General features: G+C 48.6%; 1 protein-coding gene across 2 annotated transcripts in view; it reads left to right on the top strand.

The window, feature by feature from the left end:
* The first annotated feature begins 407 nt into the window (after window positions 1-407).
* Gata4 (GATA binding protein 4) overlaps window positions 408-20,577 on the top strand; it is a 71,681-nt gene continuing 51,511 nt past the window's right edge. For both annotated transcript variants that reach the window (XM_063274589.1, XM_017599788.3), the window contains exon 1: window positions 408-560. The gene's annotated coding sequence lies outside the window, so the exon portion shown is untranslated. The remainder of the gene's footprint in view (window positions 561-20,577) is intronic.

Genomic DNA, 20,577 nt, shown 5'->3' with positions numbered 1-20,577 from the left:
CTAAAACACCCATTGCTTTCCACTGTCATGTAGTAGATAGGAGGAGGGTCTCCACACCTCAGGCCTGTAGGACCACTTTTTTAAGCGCAGGCCTGGGGTGTAGCAGCAGGTTGCGGGAGGAGCATTCTCCCAGTAAATGTGATGCCCTGGGGCTGTTCCGTCTGTGCCAGTCCTTCTGAGTGACCTCGGGCAGCCTCAGCAGAACCTCCTGAAGTTCGGTCCCCAGCTCCGGAAAAAAAAAAAAAGAACCAAAAAAAAAAAAAAAAAAAAAAGTCCAGCCAGGGCTTTAAGCCTGCCAGGGCTTCCTTCCACTTCCATACATACCAACGAGAAAAAGCCAGTCACCAGCCACGGGACTCGCTGAATTAATGAATCACTTCTCTTATCTATTTTTGCTGTTATCTAATTCTGAGAGGGAAGCTGGGAGCAGAGGGAGTCGGGAGACCTAGCTCACAAGTCTCCCTCCCACCCGGCTGAAACAGGCTGGAATCTCTGGGCCTAGAGGCTGTTCTGTCCCTGAAAGCTGGCCTCCAACAAGCCGTGAAGAGCTTCCACCTAGGGTGAGTCACCTCCAATGGTCCCCCTTCCAGGAGGCCAGGAGGAACAGTTTCGGGATGGAATCCCACGGGAGCACTGTGCATGGTGGGGAGGAAACTGGGGAAGAGGGAACAACAGAAAGGCCTCGGTCCAGGGTACCCACCCAGACTCGGTGGAGTGGGTGGTGGGAATTCTTCAGCTTTTGCCTAGAGGAAAAAGAATGGATTGTTTCTAGGACAACCTGCTGAGGTGCTCACCTAGTGTTCTCTCTCTCTCTCTCTCTCTCTCTCTCTCTCTCTCTCTCTCTCTCTCTCCTCTCTCCTCTCTCCTCTCTCCTCTCTCTCCTCTCTCTCCTCTCTCCACTTCTATCTCTGTTATTCTTTCTTACAATTGGCTGGCATTTTAGTTTCTCTATTTCCTGGTCCACTGCCTGACTCCTGTAGTTAGAACCTAATGGCAATGGTTGGTCCCCCCTAGAAAAACCCAGGGGAGTGGATGCAGGCTGGCCAGAGGCCAAGCAGACTGAAGCAGGTATCCCTGGGCCTTTGCTCCCTCCAGCAAAACCAGGTTGGTTTGTTTCTCTGGGGTGCCCTGTGGCCACCTGTGTCCTCTTAGGGACCTCCTTGGGGGACTCGGGCAAGCCTTTCTCAGCCTTGCCACAGCACACCCTGGAAGTTTTGGGCCAGAAGGTGTGCAGATGATCCCCATTGGCTGTACTGGTTGTGAATGGATTTGCACCTCCTTTTCCCTGCTCAAGCAGGCCAAGGGTCAGCCAGCTGCTGTGTGAGTTTGATTTTCATTGATCTGTGAGGGTCAGTGTCTAGCTGGGCAGAGGTGGGCCCTGCAGGTGTATGTCCCCCCACCCCACCCCCACCCCACCCCACTCCACCCCGTTCACTCTATGTGGGGAGAAGCCTCCGGCTGTGTGGACTTTCTCGGCTGAGTCAAACCTACCTCCCTCTCCTTCTTCTCAAGATAGGGGTGGTGGCTGCTCTGAACTTTGAATCCTATTATTTTGAATCAGGAAAGGGCTGAATCCAAAATGAGGGAGTTGAGACAGCAGGTACAGTAGGCTCTTGGAGGACAGGACTCGGAATAAGGAAACCCGAGGCCTTGGAAGAACTGAAAAACAACCCGGGTGCTGTCAGGCTGCTAACATTGCAGACCTCCTCCATTTTCTCAGAAGTTAACCGACATTCACGCATTTCTGATACTGGTGTTCTTCCGGCACTGGGTAGGATTTGGTGTCAAGTGTCTAGATTCCCTTGCACTGGTGCAGGACACATTGCCTCCACAAAGCAAGGGTGAGCTTATATTCGCCTGCAGTCAGTCCCTCATCCCCGGAAGCTAGCATGGACTTCCAGCAGTAAACTCAAAAGCTACCTGGAAAGTTATCCTTTCCCTCTACTCTGATTCCCCCAGCACTTCACTCATTTCCTCCTATTCTCATCCCCCAGTGCTCTCTGAAAAAAAAAAAATTAAATCGAAGAGAAAAAGAATAAAATACTTATATTGGTTAAAGGAAAACATTACGAGGGTGCAAGAATTCTATGAACTATGGTCACTTGCCTTCGTCGTCCACGTCGTTGTTGGGATTGCTGTTTTTAGTAGCTGCAAACGGTTCGTTTCTGCTATCTTTGTTTTGATAAATCAGCCCCGGGCAGATGATATTCGAAAGTTCCCTTTAGGAGCTTATTTTTACGGGCTCAATGCCACCGGTTTCGTTCTTCTAGGCACGTTCTGCGCATTTTTTTTTTTTTGTATTTTTGGATCGCGTTTCGTGGGATCTTAAAAACCGTTTTCTGTGATTGGCACGCAAGAAATACTCATGAGCTGGTCCCTGTTGTGTCTCTCAGGACCAATCAAATACCCATTTCCAACGGCTTTCTAATGTCTGGTTCTGTTTGCACAGGAAGCGAAGTCACGGCTTGCACCCGTGAAGTCTGGGGAGGTTCAGAGCTGGGAACTGCCCAGAGGAAGGGGTTCGGGGCTACAGCCATCAATCTCCAGTTGTTTAAACACAACGCTAAGTGGAGATTCGAGGCAATTATCCGAATAATGGGGGAGGGGCACTTTCACCTGCATTACTCGGATCGAAAGTGCGGCCTGGGGACAAATCCGCGGCTTTTTTAGGCTCTGGAGGTTCTCCGCGACCTTGGGAGTTTAGACAGCTTTTCTGTGGGTTCTGTAAAGGAAATTAAGGGAGATTTCTAGAAAGACTTGAAAGGCTCTCCTGCGGGAAGGAGTGCACGAGGGGGGCGGGGGGCGCCGCGGGACTCCCGGATCTCGGGTGATAAAGGCCGGGGGCTGATCTAAGATCAACAAATCTAGCGGCGTCAGGCCTGGGCGGAGGGTAGGAAAGTTCAGAGATGGGCGCCGCCGGGGAGAACCACGCTCCAATCCGCCCGCCAAAAGAAAAGGAGCTGACGGCGTCGAGCTCCGGATCCGGTGCAGCTCGGGGAGGGAGTACAGGGCACGGCCGAGAGTCTTCTTGCCTGTAGACCGTGGGCCTCCAAGTGTCGGGGAAAACCCTGCCACCAGTTAGGCTTCTCAGGGGACAGAAAGTGACACTCTTTAAAGGGGTGGATGCAATGTGGGTAAGGAGATGGGGTGTCTCAAATAATACGACCGCAGAAAAAGCCCTTGCGCTGCCCAGCGAGACAGAATTGTCCCCAAGTGAGAGAAGTTACGACGCGGCTCACGAACCACTGTTGCATCCTTGTTTGGGTTGTTTTCCTCACTTCCCGAACGGGGAGGAGAATAATGGGAGAGATATGCCCAAAGTCAAGCCGAAAAGCTGAGTCCAGTCACTGAATGACTCATCTTCAAAGAGTCTATCCTCAAGGCGCCGCGATACAGGCACGCAGTCCGAGGGGAGCGTGGCCAGAAGCATGCAAATTGCGCGGCTTGCCCGAGGAGTCCGGAATTCGCTGGACCTCCCCATAGTGAACCTGAGCGGTAGAGGCAAAGCCGGGCGGCCAGATGGAGCAGAGTGGCAAAGCAAGCCCCTTTCGCAAGGCTGGGGAAGTCCCTGCCAATGGGGTTCGCTGTCACTTTGCCGAACCTGCTCGCCACTTAGCTCTGGGTAGGAAATGTGAAGCCGGATTACTCCGAACGTGTTTCAACCAGTCTGAACCGCGGTGGCTCAAGTCTCTTTGGGGAGGGAGCGGGGATAGCGAATGGATGAGTCGTGGCTGAAGTCGGCCTCCTCACTAACAGGAGTGATGAACTAGGAAGCTCGGTCTAAGGACAAGAAAGTTCGAGCCAAAATCACACTTGTGACCTACCTGGGCCACAGGATGACCTGGGCGAGCAAGAAGGGCGAGCCTTGGGCCTGCTGCCTATGAACCCTCTTCAGGTGTCCTATGTGGTACCCAAGAATTCCTCTCCTGGGCGCCAGATATTGCGCGGCTTTTCCCGCTTGGAGTTTAATAACAGACACGGAGACATCTGTACAGTATAATGCTGTTGGCCTGTTTGCTGGGGCAGTCCCTCAGCTAGCCCACCAGACTCAACACGACTTCCCCACCACAGTCTTCCCCACCACAGTCTCTCTCTCTCTCTCTCTCTCTCTCTCTCTCTCTCTCTCTCTCTCTCTCTCTCTCTCTCTCTCTCCCTCTCTCCTTCTCTCCCTCTCCCTCTTTTTTCGTCTCCCTCTCTCTCCGTCTCTCTCTCTGACTTTCTCTGTCTCTCTCTCTCTGTCTCCGCTCTACATCCCTGCCCTGCTCCCCATTTCTTCCTAGTTTGCTTCCGCCAACGTGAGGACCCTAAAAAATTACCCATACAAATTTGCTCAGTGAAAGTCCGCTCCCACAGAAAGGAGAGAGAACCGTAGGTTTATGGGTGATTTAGGTCGGTGGTGTAGTAGATTGCCAAGCTCTCCCTCAAATGTGCCCCCCAACTCGACTATTGTCATGGAAAAAAACACTCAGTGGAGGGTCTCAACCACACCGGATTCCAAGCCGCTTATCATTCAGGTTTCTTTAGCCGAATTTGTTGCAATATTGAGGGAGTCGTGATTAACACCGTAATACTAGGGTGAGAAGCCCGTTGATGAGCGGCCAGAGAAACTGGACCTAGGAAAAGTTCCTTCATCTGGGTTCTCGGTTCCAGGCTTTTGCAAAACAGAAGTATCTTTGTAGGCGTATATTTCTTGAACTTCGGGGAGTCTGGCTTATCTAGAAGAGTGGAATGGCTTGGCATCAGCGTGCTGACGTTCAGGGAAGGACACTGTCCAACCACCGTCCCTCCATTTGCATCCCGATTCTTACAAAAATTCGATCTTAGTAAAATTTCTGGCAGAGCATCACAGTGCCATGCGTAGTGAAAAGCTGGAGTGGTCTCTACACACACACACACACACACACACACACACACACACACACACACACACACGACAGTTACCCCTAAACTACACCACTGCGGTGCGCGGAAGGCTGGGTGTGCGCCAGCGTTCGTCCCTGGACCCAATCCTGTTGTTTCATTTGCTCCCCGGAGAGGTTGTTTCTGCCCCCTGCGCGGCACTTGTCATTCTTAGGGGCATCTTTATTCATTCTGCACAATCTGTTTGGCCTGGTTTTCTCAATCCTCCAGTGCCTTCTCCCGATCTCTTCTCCTTCCTCTCCCCACTCCTCTACTCTCTTATTCTCTCTCCAACTCACTACCGGTCCCGTCCCGCCATTCTTCCCTATCCCCGCTTCTAACTCAGCACCGGAATTTTCCTACTCTGGCTTAATCGAAACTTTCTCCTTCATTTGTCCCCTTTCCTACAGTTTTGCTCCTTGACCCGTTCACTCCCTACCTGTTACCTCCAATACATACTGTCTGCCTTTACGTTTCCTTCAGGGACCCACCGGGTCTTTCCACGTCCACTGGGACAGCATCCTCATTCTTTATGGATAAACTCGTCTTGTTCACTTTCATGTGTTACTTCCCTTGCATTGGATGATTCGAAAGCCTTCTTATGGTGAATTATCATTTCCATTTCAATTTCTAAATATCAAACTACATCGTAGCCAATTCGTTGTCTCTTAAGGAGTTTCTGAGGTTTCTCCTCCTGCCCAAACAACTATGCTACACTGACTTTCCAAAGGTTCTGCTGTAGGTTGTCTTTTTTTTTTTTTTAAATTGGGTAGTAATGTGTAAAAAACGAGGCCAGATGCTTTACCCTGCCAAGGTATTTCTTATGGCTTCCCACTCACTCCAGAGATTTACAGGAAAATTAGAGGGTGCAAGTACATAGCTACCCTTGTTCACCCCCTAAGATTGTATTTGCTTTCTGTTAGATCTCCATGGTTCTATCATAATAATGACAGATCCATTAGCTGTTGCTGGTAGATACCTAATGATTCTGAGTACTTATTATTTGCTTTATGTGGAATTTGTTGTTAGATCTCACATGAGCATCTTTATAGAATAGTCTTGAGAGTAGATGAGCTGTGCTCTCAAAAAGTGACTGGAGGCAGAAAAATTAGCCTCAAAGCAGAAAACAGAAAACATTTTCTTTTAAGAGGCAAATAGACAAACAAAAGAATCATTAACTCTTAAGAGAAATCTATAACAGACTTTACCAAAAAAAACCCAAGATCATTAGCCAAGCATGGCGCCTCCTTCCTTTAATCCCAGCACTGAGGAGTCTGAGGCCACAGGGGCAGGAGGATTTTGAGGCCAGCCTGGGTTACAAATTAAGGACCACCCCCATCTCCAAAACAAAAAAATACCAAAAAGAAAGGATGGCAGAAGTTGACATAGGGAAATCAGAAGCCCCCGCCCCGCCCCCGCTTGAGCTCAGAGCACTGTACTGTGGCTTCTCTCATGGTTTGAAACAGCAAAAAGGAAGTCGGACCCGATGCCAGAATTCTTAATCACTGTTCAGGCAAAACATGAAGGGTTATTGGAGGAGGGGGTGTCTCGAAGTTTTTCTGGACCCTTAATGTTGACAAGCAGAATCGAAGAGTTCTTGTATTTGAGTTACTCTGGAAACCCCACAGAAGGCATCGACCCACCTGACAAGGAACTACTGGGGGTGTGGTGGTGGGGAGACTTGGGGTTTAGGGGGAGTTCTGGGAGGCCAAGTGAAAGGGCCTTAGTGTTCTTAGAGTTCTTAGCAAACTCTATTTTTTGTGCCTTCCTGATGCCCTAGTGTTGGACCACCACTACCACCACCACCACCATCGCCTGTGGGGTTTACTTCTACTGTTGATACCGGAAGGGCTGCTATCTAATCTGGTCGGCACCAAGAACAATCCATTAGCCCTCAGTATTTAGCATTTATCCGGGGTGGGGGAGGAGGAAAAGATTATGCTGCCTCATCCTCCAGCCTGAGTTGTGCCACTGAGGATAGGGGAATGAATGAAACTCAAACCCCACCAATAAAAGTGTGTTTCCTGGTGCTGGTAAATTATATTTTCACCCGTCGTCACACCCCTTTGAGTCGGAGGGATAGCTCCGACTACCTTTTCTTTTAAAGAGATCTGTATGCTCTTACTTTACACTAAAGGCACTGTCAGTTTGACACCTAAAGATACTATAAGATTCCATTTTTCACCAGGGTCCCTTGGGGCTGCAGTGACATGAATCCATCCGGTCATTCATTTGTTCGTTCATTCATTCAGCAAACATTTGCAAAGCTTCACTCCTCGCCAAGCATTGTGCCTTGTACTGACAGGTTAAATTATTTGCTCAAGATGAGGGTTATGCTGACAACTGGGGCGGGACCCTAAATCAACTATCGCAATCCTATGACTGACCATATCTCTCCCCCAAGGCACACAAATCAGAGACTGTGGGGAGTAGGAAGGGCTCCAGAGGTTATCTGGTCCAGCCTTCCATTCAATTCAAGAATCCCCTCCTCAAAATGTTAGTGAGCTGGCCCCTGACTCTGCCCTCTGCCAGCTAGGAGAGGTAAGAGCGGCTTCCTGGGATTCCCCTCTGAAAGTAAGCAACAGTCCAAGGTCCTCAGCTGCACCATGATCTAGACTTGCTCTTGCCTAAGTTCAGAGTGCCAACCCTTGTCTACTCCTGTGCTTTCAAGTGTCTGGCTCCTCACCAAGAGCCAGAGGCTACTGATTCTCCTACCCAAGAGCCACAACTTTTCTCTTGCCCTGGAAATGGAGATTCCAGAATTGATGGCATCTCCCCCTTGAAACCTGAAAGTGTGATGGTCCTTGATTGGCCAAGCTGATTTTCTTCAGTTACCCACAGGGGCTGCATGCTGCCAGGTCAGAGAAAACCCCAGGCAGTAGCCAAACAATGCCCAGAGCCTGGATTCTAGATCCAGTAGAGCTCAGTGACAAGCTAGGTGACCTTGGAGAGGTTATTTCTGTAGCATATCCTAGGAATAAGATACATGAGTGTGCTCAGTAGCTGAGACTGCCACCTTTTACAAAGATAAAATTGGTCTCTGTAAGTGTGCTGGGGTTACAAAAAGCAATTTATGGGCAACAAAGAACATTCTGGAAGCTTTCCCTGCCACTTGGCTGACTGATTATCTTAGGCAAATTAACTTTTAAAAGTCTGTGTTTCAGTTTCCTGTGTTTTAAAGTCGTCCTAAACCAAAGCCTTCGGACAAGCCTCTGGGTCCCCGAAATAGTCAATAACTGATGAGGTAAAAATTATTCAGCTAGACCTCATTGATTTTGTCTTTCTTTATTTTGTTTTTTCCCTCTCTAAACTTATGACACACAAATTCCTCAGATGTCATATATGTTCAATTAGAAGCAGACACTTTCCTAAGTTGACGAACAGATCTTTAACTGTCTTATTAAAAACTGAGCACGTGGGTACAGGAGCTGTGTCTGTGGTGTTTGGAAGGCAGTGGTTCAGTCTCCATGAAAGTCCCTGCGACTCTTTGCTTCATATTTTCCACAGAAAGAAACGTACCCTAAGGAACTGCTGAGACCCCTACAAGAAACTGCACTGATAACCAGTCTGAGGGCTTGACAATCACACTTCAGAGGTGTAGTTACTGTAACAAAATTGACAGCAACCTACATGGTAAACAGATAGGATTTATTATTGTCATGGTTTTTTTTACATACTTAATGATATTGCAAAGTCTCATAGTAGCTTTTTATTTTATTCTAATTTTTAGGTTTTTCTGATTGCTTGCTAACTATAATATTCAGAGCCTCCTTTGTGTTAACTTTGTGCTTAGCACTGAGTCCCAATTTTTAAACAAACATGGGTTGAGAACCAACTCTTTAGAATATAAAATTCCCTTGAGACGACAGAATGAAGAAGTGTGTTCTTAGTGGTTCTTTTCATAGGCATAACTAAGAGTCAGGGTTCTCTTTGTGTTGTTATATGTTCTCTTTTCAAATGAGCTGTAATGTGGATGTGTTTATTTCAGATTTAAAAAATAATTTTTTTGAAAGGAATAGGGAGGCTGACCAGATCTGAGTGGGTCAGCTCCCCAAGATCTTTATGGCTGTTTTCAAAGCAAAGGTTGTCTAGGCTCCTAACTCAATATGGTCCTACTGTACAGCAGCCCTGGGTACTTCCTGCTTCAGGAGGTTCCTGCCTGAGGCGTTGATTTCTACAGAGTACTTCCCCTCCCCCTGTAGGGAGGCTTCACTGCCCTCCACACAGTCTAAAATCGCTGTTGCAGCCTTGAATTTCTGAAACTGAAAGCTCTGTGTTCCTCTAACTCTTCCTCGGACTCATACTCCCTTCGCTGGCAGAAAGGTTTGGGGTAGCCCAGCCCCCAGCCAGGTGCTGGGCTAGCTGGGAAGTCAAGTTGATTATTTCAGCCTGGGGGGGGGGGAGGAGGAGGAGGAGGAGGAGGAGGAGGAGGAGGAGGAGGAGGAGGAGGAGGAGCGTGAGCAGCAGCAGCAGCGTGGGGGGGGGGATGGGGGGGTGTTAAAGGAAGTCAGACTTTCTGCAGTGGCCAAGAGGCTAGAGGTGTTCAGGAAGAAAGACCCTGGGGGAAAAAAAACAAAACAAAAGAAAACAACTGGACCATCAGAGAACAAAAGTACTTCAGGGTAACTAAGTCCCAGGTGCCTTTCTCTCCTGGCATTGAAAACATCTCTTAGCAATTTCCAGAGGCAGATGACCTCTCACTCCCCAGGCAAAATGTAGGAGGAAAGGGGAAAGTGGTAACAAAGAGAATGGGCCTTGGGCAGTGCAGATGCTGCAGAACTAAGGGAAGCCTCCATGAGCTTGTGCTGCTGCTTACTCAAAGCAAACACTTGCAGTAGATGAGGATACAAGCAACAGGTGTCCTGGTCCCTTATTTAGCAAATTGTAACACACTTGGTGCCCTGAAATACCACCTGGATCATTGGACCCTCTCTCTCCAAGTTCTAAAGGATTACAAACAAACAAACAAACAAACAAAACAAAAAACAAACAAACAAAAACCCTCAGAATCAGTCGTGATTACTCCAGTGGGTAGATGATCCCTACACACAGCAGAGTTTTAGGTTTCTGTGGTGTGACTTCAACTCCTTTTCTGTTCACCTCTTCCCCCATCTCTGCTAAGGTAAGCAGGACCCAGTCAGACACTGTAGTCACCTCAACGCTCCCCCTAGACACAGCACTGGCATGGTGGTGGGTACTGTCCTACAGAATGAGTCTCACAGGGGGCAGGTTCAGATGCTCTTGCTGACAACACGATTCTATCCTGTATTTATGAAAAAACCCAAACCCACAGCAAGGGGCCGGCCATTATGACCTGCTGTGGCAGAGCAAAGCAAGCAAAAGAAACAAAGAAGGGAAAGGAGCAGGGCTGGGTTGTATCTCCCCCGCACTTTGAGGAAAAGCAAAACCAAACCTCATTCCTACAGCCCAGAGTTGCTGGGTCTGTAAGTTGTCCTGTGACCCTGGCTGCTTCTCTCACCAAGGTACCATTCAGCATGTCAAGAAGTGTCTCTTCACATAGGTTTTTAACCAACCAACATTAGACCTCAGAGAAACTTCCTAGGCACTCAGGATTTCTTTATGTGATATAAAAATAATTTCCATTTGTAATCCAAAGGGAGCAGAGGACACCAAATAGCCCTCTTCCTGGCTCTGCTTCAAGCGCTAGATCCCAAGGCACCAGCCCCCTCTGTCTCAGTATTGAGAAGGACTGGCCTTTTTGGTGTATCCAAGTGCTTTCAGGAATGTGTTCTACTTGCCCCGCCCAGGAGCCCTCCGGAGTAATCAGTTGTGGGTATTGCTGTGATGGTCGAGGAAACCGAGTTGTCCTGCCGAAGGTCACATCACTAATAAGTAACAGAATTAAACTCTAATGCTTGCTTTAACTACCCCCAAGCTGCCTCCCCACCCTCCATGATGCCTGAGATCAGATGGCCCTTATCAACTGCTTTGTAATTGCTCTAATAGGGGTTATCAGGATCCCTCATTTTGCCTATCCCAAAATCATGGAGTTAAAGAATAGCACAGCTCTAGGCTCTTAGGGCTGGCAGAGCCCTGCCCCACCCCACCCCTTTCACAGGTGTGGCCCGGAGGGGTTAAAGTGATCTATCTGCCAAAGGTCAGTCATGTATAAGTAGAGAATGACCAATGTCATTTTTAAAAATTAGTTAAAAGAACTGCCTACCAAGCCCGTTTTTATGGCTTATTTTAAGCAGGTTAATGAGTATACCGGGCACAGCTTTAACTCCCAACTGAGTAAATGCTGACACTAGTTTATAGATTGGGCAGATAAGTGGCAATAAGGAATTATTCATCACTCATTTATCATCCAGCCTACTGCAAGTACAAGTTACAAAGTGAAGCAAATAGCAGTTTTAGACCCCACACATGTGAGCGGTTAGAACAGCAAAAACTGCACTGTCTACAAAGCTTGTGCACGTACGGTGTCTGAGCCCCAGGTCTTCTGAGATGAGAAAATGGAAAATGTTCAGGGAACGTATGTGCATTTCACAAACAGGCTGTAAAAATTAATCACACATGTGGAGGTTGGAGGTCACCTTGAAGGAGTCGGCTCTTGCTTTCCACTCTGTGGGTTCTGGGTATGCAACTCAGACCAGAAAGGGTCATACCAACAAATCATCTTGCCATCCCAAGAGTATTTTTTATATAGAGCTCCTATTCGGTCTTCACATGAATTCAGTCACTAAGTCAATCTTCTAAGTGATATTAAGCACCTACTGCATGCAGAGCACTATGGGGAATTACACTATTAAACACCAACTGCGTCTGCTATGTTTCAAGTTTAACGAGGTAGTGGGCATACAAACCCACCCACCTACATCTCAATCCCATGAGCCCTTGGGATGAGCTGCCTACACAATGCTCAGGGTCAGCTGGAGTCGGGGGAAGGTGTGCCTGGGAATGAATAGGAAGAAAGAAGGCTTGTCTATCAAGTCTTGGAGAGATACGACCTTGTTACAAGCCCTCTGTCCCCCACAGTGAGTATGAGAGGGCTGAGTGACATCATAGCTAGAAATGACACCATGAATTGATAGCCTCAGCCAAGACCCTAACCTCAAAGGCCATGAAACACCAACAGCCTGGTAGATGGCTGATAGGATCTGCCCATTCATTATTATCACATGTGGGGCATATGTTGAAAAACGAATAAATCAACAGACAATACCCTTGTTGGGGGGGGGCGATGAGTGCTAATGAATTTGCACGTGCGATTCAGAAAGCTGGCTAGCTTTTATTTATTTGTTTATTTATTAATGCTTTATCAGTCCTCATTCACAATAGTAGACCTCAGGCACAAAGTTCAACATTAATAGCAGAGCAACCCACAAATCTAGTAAGCGACTTTGCTCCCAGCAGCCCTAAGACCCCACCTTGAGACACCACCACGTGGCTCTGTTCACTGGCCAGTGTCTGGCCCGTGTCTTCAGGCACATGACCACTGAGTCTACTGGAAAGAGAACAGGGAAGATATTTACTCAAAAAGTCCAGACTCGTTTGGCTCAGCAAATTCAAGGAACGTATGCAGAGGGTGAAAAGAGGAGTGTGTGCTGGTGGGTGCTACATAGGCCATTGTGTCACCTATGGGTCAACAACCAGAAGTAGAACAAAGACCCAGATGCCTGGGTACTAGTGACCCCCAGTACCCATTTTCTTTATTGTGAGCACTGGAATATATACTAATCCACAGGACTGTTAGGAAGGTAAACTAGAAATACAATACTGGACCAATATTGGAATGGCTCATCCTTGGTCCTAGGGTGAGCATGGGAGGCCCATGAACCTTTATCTGATCATTAAGTCTACACCTGCCTTCCCCCATGCCTGGCTGGGCAGATCACTGAGCCAGCTCTCCGTAAGGGGTGAAAGCTAGACCAGGTTCCCTGGCCTTCAGACCCCCATCTCAGAGGCCCATCTCAGACTGCCAGCCTTCCTCCCCTGCAGATCACATTCAAATGAAGACTATAACCTTGGCATGCTGAAATGGAAAGCAGGCTGTTGACCACTCAAGATCCCTACCCTTGGGCAGCTACAGTACTAGGTGTGCCACTCAAAACTCCCAAAGCTCAGTGACGCAGGAAAGCCTGTAACCCTTTGGGTGCTAATCACATCATTTGGATTGGACAGAGCCCCAGCAATGTCAAAGAGGCTGGCCCAGGACTGATATGTGGGCCAAAGGTACCTGAGGCCCTGGTCAACACTAACAGGGACTCTGGCTATGGTGTTGATGAGGCATCATGTGGCGTTGTCCCTAAGTGAGTGTCTCTGAGCTGGCGTACAGTGGAAAAGGGCATAGGCAGACATTTCTGCTACACCCCTGACAGTGTGTAGAGAAAAGATTTATATATATATTTTTTATATAACGTAGGAATGAAACCTCCCATCTTCTGAATTAATTAGTTCAGGTTGCTTGTATCCGAGGGAGGTTGGCTTCAAATTCACTATGTAGCTGAGGATGATCTTGAACTTCTGGTCGTCCTGCTTTGACCTCCTAAATGTAGGATCACAGACCCTCAACCCCCCCATACAGGTTGTGTGCTGCTGAGAATAAAAACCAGGACTTCATGTATACTAGCTAAACAGCCACAGTTTTTAAATTTTTTTTAAAGATTTATTTATTTATTATAATACTGTAGCTGTCTTCAGAAACACCAGAAGAGGGCATGGGATCTCTTTACAGATGGTTGTGAGCCACCATGTGGTTGCTGGGAATTGAACTCATGACCTCTGGAAGAGCAGTCAGGTGCTCTTAACCACTGAGCCATCTCTCCAGCCCAATTTTTAAATTTTAATTTAATACTTTTGAGGATTTATTTTTATGTTCTGTGTGTGTTATTTGCATGTATGTGTGTGCACTATGTACATGCCTGGTGTCCCGGGAAGTCAGAAGAGGATGTCAAAGTCCCTGGGATTTGAGTAACAGATGGTAGTGAAGCACCACTAAGTTTTAGGAATGTAACCTGGGTCTTCAGGAAAAGCAGTCACTGGTCTTAACCACTGAGTCATCTCTCCAGCCCCTTAGTTCAACAGAAAAACAACAATAACCGGAACTACTACACGTTAGAAACTACGGGAAATACATAGGATTTTTTTTTCTCACGGGGAGACTGAAATTTAGGGGAGAGATATATGCATGCAGTGGAGAAAATAAAGACATAGAACGCGCTAAACGCCGCGAAAGCAGAGACAGAACAGAAATTGACTCAGACAAGGGCGGTGATTTTAAAAAGGGGTTGAACAATAGGATCACGCTTGCCTGCTTCCCCTCTGTATCCCTCACGATACTGACCCCATGGCTCAGAGGAACGGTAACACCAGGATCAAAGCACTTGAGTTTGGGTCGTTATCTTGTTTCTGCTCATACTAAACTGGTCTCGGCACTAGCTGTCCCTTTCTTCGCCTGTAGAATGCAGAAGCAGGCTGTGTAGAGTGAGGTGTGTTTGTCTGACAACATGCAGGGCATATAGAATACTCACAGCACTCCATGAATGTTTGCCCAGGGAATGGTTAAACGCTCTCACCTGCAGCCCAAGCCTTTTATTGCATTCAAATGGACCTCCAAAGCACATTTTGACCTTTATTTTTATTTTATGTGTGCAGACGTTTTGCCTGTATGTATATGTGCATACTATATGTGCAGTGTCTGCAGAGGCCCAGAAAGAGGATGTTGGATCCCCTGGGACTGGAGTTAGTTGTGAGATTTCATGTGGACCCTGCGAATTGAACTCAGGACCTCTGGAAGAATAGCCAGTGCTCTTAATCGCTGAGCCATCTCTCCAGCTCCCTTTCTTTTGTGTGTGTTTGTTTGTTTGTTTGTTTGTTTGTTTGTTTGAGACAGGATCTTTCTGTGTAGGCTTCACTGTCCTGAAACTCACAGAAATCCCCATGCCTCAGCCTGCTGAGTCTCAGGATCAAAGGCATGTACTACTACTCTGGACCACCCAGTTTTTGAGTTCTTCATAGAACACATTATCTGTGGTTAAGACTGAGTTGAGCCCTAATGGCTGGGGGTTCCCACTATGCATTGCGTGGGACCAGAGAGTGTCCCTGGTACAGTCACTTGACTCCTTGGCAGGAGGGTAACACTTGGCAAAACCAGTTTATGGAGCTCAAAGTCACAAAATGTTGCTGTGCGAAGGGATGCCGGAAGTGACTTTCTGTGACCTTCACACTCACACCAGGTGACCGGAGACAGACCCAGGAATCCGGACTCTCAGACTACCAGTTGCCTCACCCCTACTGTTCCTCATCTAGGCTGGATTCTTCCACAGCTTTGGGCCAAAGCAAGGGAGTTATGAGGAAGGTGTTCTCCCTCCCTTTTCTCTGGTCCCAGAGAAAAGCCTGTTTTCTAGTTCTTGAGTGGCACTTTCTTTCCCACAACTGTCCAGGAATTCAATGTCAGGGCCGCTAGGGTGGGGCATAAGCCCCTAGCCCTACCTCCCAAGATGAGGAGGTTCCCGAGCTCAGTTTCTCCATTACTTAGCCTCAACTGAAGGTGGTTGGCAAAAGCTATGTACTTGAGTCTCCCATTAATGTGTCTCCCTCGAGCCCCTCAGTCCCCAAAGAGAAGGTGAACCTAGGATGGGGCTGGAGACGTTCCATAGAAAATGCCCGACAAGTAAGACCTGCAGGAGCTGGGGCGACTGTTTCTCCCGTGGGGTGGTCCTCAGATCACAAACAGCCAGGCAGCTTTCTTATTCATCTGAATGGCCAAGGGAAGAAAACACTGGGCCCAGCCAAGATGGAGGAAGGCGCAGCCTGAGGAAATTCGAGGTTGGGACTAAGGTGAGGCCCAGTACACCTTTTCCAGCCTAGTAACTCAAGTGGGTTTGCTCTACTGGAAAACAAGCCGGGTACCAAAAGGACCTTGCTGTCTTCATCTGCAGACCAGCTTGGCTTTCGTTACTGGCCTATCTTATCTGTCATTTGTGACTATATACACTGGGATACAAAATCCGAGGGCTGAGCACTCCACACCGCGGAGTCAGCCTTGACCGGGGGCGGCGCTGCGGAGCGGTAAGAGCCAGGCCAGGGTGCACCGGGCTGGGAAGGAAGCGAGGCCGGAGAGCGGGGCGCCAGGCTCGGCCTCCAGCGTCCCCTAGCCGGGCCGGGGCGCGCCAGGGGGGCGCTGGCGGCGGCCGGGGGCTGACCTCGAGCGCCGGCGAGTCTGCGCCCTCCCACCGGCCTGCGCTCGCCTCCCGCCGCCTCGGGTTAGGCGGCGGCGGTCAGTGCGCACCTCATCAATAAGACCTGACAGGCCGCCGGCTCCGTGGCCATCCATCACGCCGGGCGGCGAGGGCGGCGGGCACGCGGGGCGAGAGCCATAGCTTCCCGGAGGCTCGCGATGCTCGCACCGCTGGGTGGCGGGCAGAGCTCTGCTCTCCAGCAGAGTACTATACCTCACTCTGCTCCCCAGGACTTAAAGATATGTCAGATTGCTTAGAAATAGTCCGCGCGACCCACACATTGCCTCTGTTTAAGTGGGGAAACAGAGGCCGGACTGAATGTTGTCACACTTGGGGCCTCACAACTAACTATATGGAGACTGAAACTTGAGCTGAGTTTTTATTCGACTCCTCACCCAGCCCACGCTCAACCCATGCTGGCAACCAGTACAGTCAGGAGCCACGTATGATAAGTTGAACCTGTCAATAAAACACCACACATTAAAGAATAAGAAGCTCCAGGAACATGACGTGTGGAGTTTAGCAGGTAGAGTGCTTGCTAGGCAAGCACTGGGTTCTCTCCGCAGCACCCAGCACTTGGGCAGGGGGATCAGAATTTCAAAAACATTCTCCATTTCTCAGCTACACAATTCTAAGCTAGCTTAGGCTACATGAGACTCAATCTCAAGGGGAATGGGGGGGGGGTCCTTGAATTGATTTAGCATTTCTATTTTAACACACCTTTTCTCCCAGGAAGGGAAGATACTAACCCTCATACGTTTCTCTGTTCCTTATGCTGTTTACAGGACTCATTTCTTTACTGATGAGAACAGTTCAATCAGAGAAACGTTAAGTTTGTCCTCACACCAGCAAAGTACATATTGCACCTAGTACATACATAGCAGTTCTCATAAGGGAAAGGTTACCAAGTATCTTTGCTGGGGGCATGGAGGGTGGCAGGCGGGGACACTCTGACTTAAAGTCTATATAGCCTTGTTGTAGTCAGCCTTATCCGACCACAGGGCCATTCACAGCATAACCCTGATTTTTTTTTTTAACTCATGGCTTTTTAAGGCAGGTGGAAGCTGGTGTGGCCCCACTGAGAGCCCTTTTCATTCCCCAAAATATGACTGGGCCAGGGTGTTCCAGCACCCACCTCCCACCCCCTTGGACAAAGTACCCCAGTCCAGAAACTGACCAATCCAGACTGCTTCATTTCTAACAGGAAACAGGATGTTTTGTGAGGCTTGGGGTTGTCTTGGGTACAATTTCTCATAAACATCACCTGAGTGTAAGGGCATCAGAGTAGGAGAACTTTGGTGTTAGGAGCAGAATACCATCTTGTGCTGGAAAGGTTGAGTTTTCAGTGGTTTTCCTTGGCCCATTCAGCACAGCTAGCAGGTACAAAACCTGTTATTCCCTCAAACTCTGAGCTTGTCTTATACAGAACTTGGCTGCACACACACACACACACACACACACACACGCACGCACACACGCACACACGCACACACGTGCGCTCGAGAGCACAGGTTAGAAGTTGGCAACACACCCAGGATGGAACCCTGTAGCCAGCTCTGTGAAGCCAGGGTGAGAGCAATGGCAGAGGGAATCCGCATCCCTTTAAAAAGAAGCCCCGAGCTTCCTGGGTATCTAAATCACTCTCCTGGAGTGTTGTAAGTGGGAGTCAAACATGTGCCAGGGGTGTGAAGCTCCCTGGAGACTGAGAACCAGACAGAGAAGGGGCGGGGGACTGAAGAATTTTACCTTGTCTCCCAACATCTTTCTACTGTGAGATTTATTGACATGTACTTTCCTTTTATTGTACAGTCCTCTGTGTGTTGGCAAACACCAACATGATCGGAACAGTCCTAACACTGCTCCTACCTTTCTTCTCTTACCCCCACGCCCTCATGTAATTCTGCCTCTTCCTGTGGTCCTGGCTCTCTCAGATTTGTCTTCAGCCACTATGGCTGTGTCTTTTTCAAAATGCCATGTACAGATGATTTTTAATACAGTCTTTGAATCTGAATCTTCCTCCATGGCACTGAACTCAGGTCATTCATGTCCTTGTAATTCATTCTTTTTTGTTGTGACCACCATTCCATAGCATGGTTGGACAGTTTATCTGTCTCCCACTTGAGCCTCCTGGTTTGGAATAACTATGAAAAAAACTGTAGGGTTTGTTTTTAAAGATACCTTCGATACTTCTTCATACAGGAGACAAAACATGGAGATCTGGGCATGTGGTTCAGCAAGTATTGGGGTACTGTCCTAGCATGTGCAAAACCCCAGCTCAAAACCAGCTCAGAAGAAAGCTGGATGTGTTGGTGGTAATTCTAGAACTCTAAAGGAAGGGACAGGAGGATCAGAAGTTCAAGGTCATCCTTCAGCCTCAGCTACATGGTAAATATGAGGCCTCCTTGGGCCACTATGATCTTTAAAAATATTTTTTAAATTAAAATTGCCAGGCAGCTAACACTCTTGGAAGGCAGAGGCAGGCAGATTTCTGAGTTTGAGACCCGTTAGGGTCACAGAATGAGTTCCAGGATAGCCAGAGTTGCACAGAGAAACCCTGTCTTGAAAAACAAGCAAAGAGAAAGAAAGGAAGGAGAGAAGGAAGGAAGAAAAAAGAAAGAAAAGAGGAAAGAAAGGAAGAAGGAAGGAAAGAATGAAAAAGAAAGAAAGAAGCTTTTCCTACCCCACCTTACATTGCAAATGTTGGACCTGTTGGGCAACCTTCAAAAGAAAGAACAAGAAAGACACAGGCCCTAACAAAATGTAGTGTGTGGAGGAGGGTCAGGGGATCAACTTGGAGTAAACCTGCTTTTTGAAGAATCGATCTCTTTTGATTGATTGGTGGCATAAGAAAGTCGTTACCTGCTTTGTGCCCCTCTGCCTCACTCTCTGGAAAGCAGTGTGGACATAAGAAATAGGCATTTCTGGAGACTTCCTGGGAGGCAGATTTGGGTTCTGCCCCTCTCCCCAAGGAACAGCCCTATTCTCTGTGTTGAGTAAAGTGGACCCGGGAAGCTGCTGCGGGAGCTGGGCACCTTTCTAGGGGCTTCTCGGCTCCTAGTACCTCTGTACCCATCAACCCACTTCACTCGGGTTTCTTTGCTTCTTGCTGTGCTCCCTTCAAGTCTTAGGAATTTCCTATTCGTTAGCATCTCTGGGGAAGAAAGGATTTAAAGAGAATACACCTGTCCCTCCTGTAACCAAGTGTGAGGCTTGTCTGTCAGAGCTGACTCAGTGTCTATTATGCATGCAGTGACCGCAACTGGAGACACAGTCGTCCTGGCTCAACGCTCCCCTTCCGCCTTCTGTGGAAGCTAGGTGCTGTAACCGAGGGAGGGGAAGGAACGGTCACTCCAAAGGCACCTGCTAACATGGTGGGAAGTGAGTAAGCTTAGGCTCTGTTGCTAGTCCTTGACTGGAAGGCAGGGTCAGACTGGGGGTAGTTGGTCAGTTGGGGGAACAGTGTTACCTCCAGCCCCTTTGCTACGGCCCAGCCCCGCATCCTCATGCCCCTCCCCAAGCTTGGGACTGGGCTTGAGTCAGAGCTAGTTCAGACGCTGTTTTTGCACTTGGGCTTCGGGCTTCCTTGACATTTTCCTGTCTCTCTGGGTCCGCCACGACGCGGCGCCTGCTTGGGCGTCTTCTCTGGCACGAGGTCACCTCTGACTCCTCGCGGGTGAGGTGAAAGGTGCTGGGTCGGCAGGCGTTCTTTCCGGCCACTTCGGGTGAGGGAGGAGGCTGACTGTGCGGAAGCAGGTCCAAGCTTGCGCTAGGAAACAGTAGGTCTCTCCGGGTCGCCCCTAGTGTGCGCATGTTGGGAGTCCTTCAGGGGAAAGCGCTGGTGTCTACTTGTAGAGTCGGAAGAGGGAAGCCCAGCAGTTCTGTATAGCCCCGTGACTGGAAGAGAAGGTAGTGGGGATCCTAGAGAGGCAACCTACCAAGGGCTGCTGCTGAATGGTTCCAACACCTCAGAAGGCCCAGTCCTTTATAGTTCGGCCCAAGGATGGTCTCCTCCTTTTGTACTTAGCCCTAATCCTTCTGACCAGTTTTGTGTCTTTGTGTATCTGAGGCCTCCACCCTCAAGCCCCCACACATTCTATCTGCCATTTGATATTCTACCTATTTGATGTGTTCTCCCTCTGTCTTTATTTTATGGAAAAAAACTAGCTAGGACAGCAACAAGTTTCTACCCCTGAAAGTTCTGGGCACCTGTCTCCCCTCCCCTATTCTTGTTCTTTGCTTTATTTCGTTCTCCCTTTCTCTCTTTCTTCCCGTGTTCATGCGCCCCACTTTCCAATTTTCTCCAGTCCTGGTGTCTGACAGTCTGCAGTCCTTCCAGGATTTATCGATCTGGACCTTCTGAGATGTTAGAGGCATCCCGCAGCATCCCTTGGTGGGCTGCCTCTCTAAGATCCCCACTACCTTCCCTGCCAGTCACAGCTAGCTTCTCAAGTTAAACTTGACTTCCAGCATCCGG

The sequence above is a fragment of the Rattus norvegicus genome, chromosome 15, assembly GCF_036323735.1.
Source record: "Rattus norvegicus strain BN/NHsdMcwi chromosome 15, GRCr8, whole genome shotgun sequence".
Taxonomy (NCBI): Eukaryota; Metazoa; Chordata; class Mammalia; order Rodentia; family Muridae; genus Rattus; species Rattus norvegicus.
This window is presented reverse-complemented; position numbering and strand designations above follow the sequence as displayed.